This window comes from Entelurus aequoreus, linkage group LG03 (genome assembly GCF_033978785.1).
Source record: "Entelurus aequoreus isolate RoL-2023_Sb linkage group LG03, RoL_Eaeq_v1.1, whole genome shotgun sequence".
Lineage (NCBI taxonomy): Eukaryota > Metazoa > Chordata > Actinopteri > Syngnathiformes > Syngnathidae > Entelurus > Entelurus aequoreus.
Window position 1 is genome coordinate 81,129,284 of NC_084733.1, and position 5,797 is coordinate 81,135,080.

Below are 5,797 nucleotides of genomic sequence, written 5' to 3' on the forward strand. Positions count from 1 at the left end.
TGGGATTCCTTTTACAATGGGCCGTGCGGGCCCTAATAATAATAATAATAAAACCTTACAATTTCAATAGGTCCTTTCGTCCCATTGCAAAAGGACTCCCGTTGGGATTCCTTTTACAATGGGCCGTGCGGGCCCTAATAAGGTTGAAAGTATTTCTCATAATTCTTCTTCTTTGTACTTTGTAAGCACTATTCATTTGAACAACCTCTAAAACTGGATCATATCAGTACAATGTTTAACTTCTTTACTCAATCCATTCCATCATTTAATTCCACATCATTTTAGCTGTTTGCAATTTTACCAAATCATCAAACTTTAATATTTTTGACTCAATAAATAAAGTGTTTGTATGTTCTCTATATCCAACATTATGTATCAGTCTAATTGATCTTTTTTGTAACACGGTTAACGAATGTAGCGCACATTTGTAGTTATTTCCCCACATTTCTGCACAATAACTCGGATATGGTAATACTATAATAGCGAGCAGTAGAGAATGTGAAGTGATTTGTTAAACCAAATATTGTGTTTTTTTCCATATACAACAACCTATCTGGACTCGATAAGAAAATCGATAAGGAATCGGTTCGATAAGAGGATTCGATAATAGGCTCGAAATCGATAATTTCTTATCAAACATCATCCCTAGTCATATGTACTCTGACACATTTGTGTACAAAATAAACAAGAGGGGAGATGTCGAAGTATTTTCCCTGACATCTTTGACTCTGACTTTCATGTTTGGTTTTTTTTTAAATAAAATAAAAATAATATTAAGGTAATACTTCTAAGGGAAATACTAAACAAGTAAAGTACGTTTGTATATTAAAAATATATCAAACAAACCTTTAATGAAGTGGTCACGGCAAATTTGTGCGTTTTTTGAATCTGTTCCCTAAGTTGGACTGGACTGCGTGCTACTTTTGTCGTCATCTTTTGTAAAATCTTTCACTCTTACGCCCTTCTTGATTACCTCTCGAGGAACTCTGAAGTAAGGTTTATCCTTTTCTCGATTTGAGCAGTTCATACAGCCGAAAACAACACAGGCATACGGCATTTTTCTTCGAGAAATGCTAAATGGCACCTATTACTCATTGAGAACAGATGCTGCTTGACCACCACGCATATTCAATGAGCCGGATGTGACGTCATGTAAATCCCAGCAATAGGAGTTGTGTGTTGTATTTGTACAAACGTATGTCACTGAAACATCAATATAAGACTCTCACCTCCTCTTTTCCCAGTGTAAAAAGGTCTCATGAGGATTTGCAAGGCTGCAGGATTTGTCATACTGGTCAACAGCTGAGCTAGGTTGGGCTCTGGTAGCAGCCCCTTCCTGTTACTTAGAATCTGCAGGAAGACAACAAAATAAAGATATTAAATCAAAAAGGTAGAAGATAAAACAATGATTTTGTTTGATCTTATGCCTTGTGGCTATATTAATGATTACGCTCATTTACATCATCAGGACATGTCGGCCACGTCAGCAGAGAGGAGTAAGACTGGGTAAAAACAAAACACAGAGCTTGAGGCAGAGACAGGAGACATAAGAAGGTGAAAAAATGAGACAAGAGGAGAGGTGCACGAAAAAGTATGATGTGCTTCAGATATGCACGGGTACCAAATTTGGTACTTTTATAGGTACCAACCAAAGTTCATCAATAGTTCACGTTGAATCAAACAATGCCATATTTTGATACCTTTGTTGCACGTCACGTCCGGTTGCAAACTCACAACGGTGCAAGCACTTGGTCGGGATACAAACAGTCAAGCATTCAGAGTGGACTCAACCAGATTGCTTCGAGGTAATGTTACAATTTTATATGCCAAAAAAGCAAAAGGAAGGTGCTTAAAAGTACACTAAGGCTCCACTTTTCAAAATGCGCTAGCTCAATACTAATTTACTTGCCATAGACATGCTTAGACTAGCATTAACGATTTTACATGGCGATTTCAATGCGTCCAAATTTATGATGCACGTTATAATAAAACAGCTGGTGTGTAATGCATACCATTTTTCCACATATAAACAGGCAGATTAACAAACTGGCAGATTAAATTTAAAGTCTAAAACTACTTCCAGATGATGTACTTATGTGATCGTTAAATTTGCATAATGGCCACGACCTACTCCCAAAGAGTGAATCAAAAACAAGAAAAGCAAAACACATGTTTTGAACTTCCAATTAACTTCCTTTTTTCGCTTCTGTCGCTAGTCACTTTTTTGGTGAGAAAAGAAAGTAGAGGGGTCTGTCTGTCTGAACTATAGCGACAACATCACTAAGTTGGCAACACTGATTCCTCCTTCTCTGTCTTCTTGTTTTTTGGCAGACCACATGCTTTATTAGAAATAATAATAAATAATTACAAGTGTAATTAGGGCCTCACTGTGACGATTTGTCACATTCACGTCGGGTTGTGGTTCCTTGGTTGGTGTTTGTTTCCTTTCAGCGCTCTTATTTTGGTTCCATTTCCTGCTTGGCTCCTTGAGTGCTGTTTCCCTTCACCTGCCGCTGATTGGCGGCAAGTGCTGTCTTGCTGTCTTTGCCAAGAGTCCAACATTTCTGGCTAATTACATGCTGGTATAAATGCCTGGTTTCACAGTACTGCTGCAGGCAAGTAGCAAGCGGTGTTTAGGAAGCAACTTACAAGAACATTTATTTTTTTAGCAGTGATGCCCAAAGTGAGGCCCGTGGGGCAAATTTGGCCCGTCGTGTCATTTTGTTTGGCCCGTTATAAGCGGTCTACCAAATGTAGTTCATATTCATACTGACCTCTTTTAGGCTGCACAATCCTTGAATGCATGTCCGGAAGACTACACTGTGAAAAAGTCTGTTGATTTTACCCTAAAAACCAGGCAGCTCAGTCGCTAGAAATGTACTGTAAAATCATCAGTGGTACCATATTTACATTTACAGTAATGCCCTATAAAAACAGGGAATGTAGATTTTACGATAAACAAGTAGCCGCTCAGTCGCTAGAATTGTGCGGTAAACATAACAGTGGTACTATTCAACGTATGATGTACAGTAATGCACTGTAAAAAAAAATGGCCATGGATTTTACGGTAAAAACTGGCAGCTCAGTCACCAGAATTTTAATGTAAAAACAATAGTGGTACCGTTTTTTTCTAATTTGCAGTAATTTAGTGTAAAAACCACAATAATTGTTACGGTGAAATACTGGTGACTGAGCTGCCAGTTGGTTTTTTTAATTGTAAAATCTATGTATTTTTTAGGAACTAGTAACATTTGAATTTAAGACCCCTGTGCTACAGTAAAGTTGTGACTTTTTGACACGCTATGGAAAAGGATAATCTCGGTCACCGTGCTTTGCCCAAGTCCTATAATGAAAACCTAAATGCTTCCAGATTTTTCACCCCTATATGTTTAATCTGTCTGGGTAAAGTTTGAAAGATGAAATATCTAGGAGGTTATGGGACAACACCTGGAAAGAGCGAAAAATATGCAGGAAATGACATTTTGTATGTTTTAATGTTAAAACTGTAGATAAAAGATGTAGAGTTGCATGTTAACTGAATTAGGCACATTACTTACATGAATATGTAGCGGTATGAGGCTAAATTCCTCACTCATGGTGCTGTTGCATGGTAAAAATCGCTATTTGGCCCACAGACCATTGGGAAATTTAAAATGTTGGCTTTTGGACGCAAAACATTTGGGCACACCTGTTTTTTAGCAAAAGCTTCAGTTTTGTTGCTTTTGTTTGGGAAGTTACAGTTTTTCAAATGTATGTGCACAGGACTGGTCCGTGTTCCAAAAAAACTCATTACAAAAAAAATGTTCATATCATTCGATTTCGAGTAAGATCATTCTTTTTTTGTAAGCACATACAAGCATCTATACTAACAACTAAAGAGGTTAGTTCAAAATTGTTTTAGCATACTGGTTAAATAAAAGGGCTGCGAATCTTTGGGTGTCCCACGATTCGATTCAATATCGATTCTTGGGGTCACGATTCGATTATAAATCGAAAACTATATTTTTCCGATTCAAAACAATTCTCTATTCATTCAATACATAGATTTCAGCAGGATCTACCCCAGTCTGCTGACATGCAAGCAGAGTAGTAGATTTTTGTAAAAAGCTTTTATAATTGTAAAGGACAATGTTTTATCAACTGATTGCAATAATGTAAATTTGTTTTAACTATTAAATGAACAAAAAATATGACTTATTTTATCTTTGTGAAAATATTGGACACAGTGTGTTGTCAAGCTTATGAGATGCGATGCAAGTGTAAGCCACTGTGACACTATTGTTCATTTGTATTGCATTATTATTATTCTTTTTAGAAATGTCTAATGATAATGTCAATGAGGGATTTTTAATCACTGCTATGATGAAATTGTTACTCATATTGATACTGTTGTTGATAATATTCATTTTTGTTTCACTATTTTTGGATTGTTCTGTGTCGTGTTTGTGTCTCCTCTCAATTGCTCTGTTTATTGCAGTTCTGAGTGTTGCTGGGTCGTGTTTGGTTTTGGAATTGGATTGCATTGTTTTGGTATTTCTGTGTATTGTTTTGTTGGATTGATTAATAAAAAAAATAAATAAAATGAAAAAATTAAAATAAAAAATAGATTTTTGACAAATGAGAATCGATACTGAATCGTACAACGTGAGAATGGCGATTTGAATTCGAATCGATTTTTTTCCCACACCCCTAGTAAATAACTAAAGAAAGTGGCTTTGAGATGGTCTTTAAAACAAAATATATATAGATAGATATATAAAGAACCACCATTACATGTTATGTAGACCACAAGGAAGTGTTTTTAAATGTACAAAAAAAAAATCATAATATGACCCCATTAAGTAAAAGAAAGCCAACATAATGATGTGCCAGATATTATATCATTGGTGGCCAAAACTAAGTATAATGAGCTGTCAAGCTATTATTCATTCACCAATAAAGATATGTACACCATTGCATCAGTGGTCACATCCACTACAGCCAATTGGTTAGCATTAGCAGAAGTAGCACCATGTTTTTTACACATCTTTTGGGTGACATGTAGTCATCAAATCTGAAAAAAAAAACATATTACCTGACCCAGGCCTGGCCCTAACCAATCTGGCGCCCTAGGCAAGATTTTAGGTGCCTGCAAGGCAAACATTAGCTAACCAGAAGGCAATAACAATGTAAACAAAAAACATCTGCTTAGAAGATCTAATACAAATGTCCCTGAGGAATGTAAGGCGGGAGTACTGTAATTACCTAACGTTACATTATTATTTTCCATAACAATTTAGCCCCCTCCACAATATTAACCCGACGTTAAAACAGAACTAGCTATTTATTGATTAGCAATTGCCGAATCATGTAACATTAGCTTAATGCTAAAAGCCAGGTTACTATCACATTCTGTAACAGACAAATAATTTCATGTAGGCTAACGTTACCTACTCTGTCTTTTTCTTGTTTCTCCTCCTCTTCTTTTCTCTTTTTTCTTCCCTGGGCACCTGACAGTTTTGGCTGTTTTGACATCTTGTGTTGACTTTTTTATGTGGTGACGTCCAAAAAGAGTCATGATACGGGAAGGGAGGGGGCACACCGTGCGGGGGAGGAGGGGGGGTTAATGTTGTAACAAATAATATTTCTATTAAATAGGCTTTACTTTGCATTTTAATTAGCGTTGGATTATTTTTTGTATTTAGAAATAATAGTACCAACTTTTTTTTTTCCCCCCAACATTTGTGGCACTGGCGTGGCGCCCCCTGATGGACGGCGCCCTTAGCATTTGCCTATACGGCCTATGCCACGGGCCGGC

At 36.7% G+C, this 5,797-nt stretch overlaps 1 long non-coding RNA gene across 3 annotated transcripts in view; it reads right to left on the bottom strand.

Annotated features, from left to right (window-relative positions):
* Positions 1-5,563, bottom strand: part of LOC133646942 (uncharacterized) — a 143,103-nt gene extending 137,540 nt beyond the window's left edge. Inside the window, exons 1-3 of one of the 3 annotated variants that reach the window (XR_009825394.1) lie at positions 5,430-5,513; positions 5,075-5,128; positions 1,230-1,350 (exon numbers count right to left, since the gene is read on the bottom strand). This is a non-coding gene — a long non-coding RNA (uncharacterized LOC133646942). Of the gene's footprint in view, positions 1-1,229; positions 1,351-5,074; positions 5,129-5,429 lie in introns of all 3 variants that reach the window. The other 2 variants (XR_009825393.1, XR_009825392.1) reach the window with 2 other exon arrangements.
* Between the last annotated feature and the right edge of the window lie 234 nt (positions 5,564-5,797).